The 218-nt window shown below is 46.3% G+C and overlaps 1 protein-coding gene across 1 annotated transcript in view; it reads right to left on the bottom strand.

Moving 5' to 3' along the window:
• exoc3l1 (exocyst complex component 3-like 1) overlaps positions 1-218 on the bottom strand; it is an 83414-nt gene that overhangs the window by 56785 nt on the left and 26411 nt on the right. The window lies entirely within an intron of this gene.

The raw sequence follows: 218 nt of genomic DNA, 5'->3' as shown, positions 1-218 counted from the left end.
CCCCACACACAAATACTCCCACACAGTCGCACTCAAACACTCCCCCAGACAAACACTCTGACACAGGCACACTCAAATGCATCCACATACTCTCTCACACACAGACACACACACACACACACACACACTCAGTCATAAATAGTCATTCCCATACAGTCATTCTATAATCTTACACACACACACACACACACACACACACACACACACACACACACACA

Source organism: Rhincodon typus, chromosome 15 (assembly GCF_021869965.1).
Source record: "Rhincodon typus isolate 14 chromosome 15, sRhiTyp1.1, whole genome shotgun sequence".
Classification (NCBI taxonomy): Eukaryota; Metazoa; Chordata; class Chondrichthyes; order Orectolobiformes; family Rhincodontidae; genus Rhincodon; species Rhincodon typus.
Note: the sequence above shows the minus strand (reverse complement) of the source record. Positions and strands in the feature narration are given on the sequence as shown.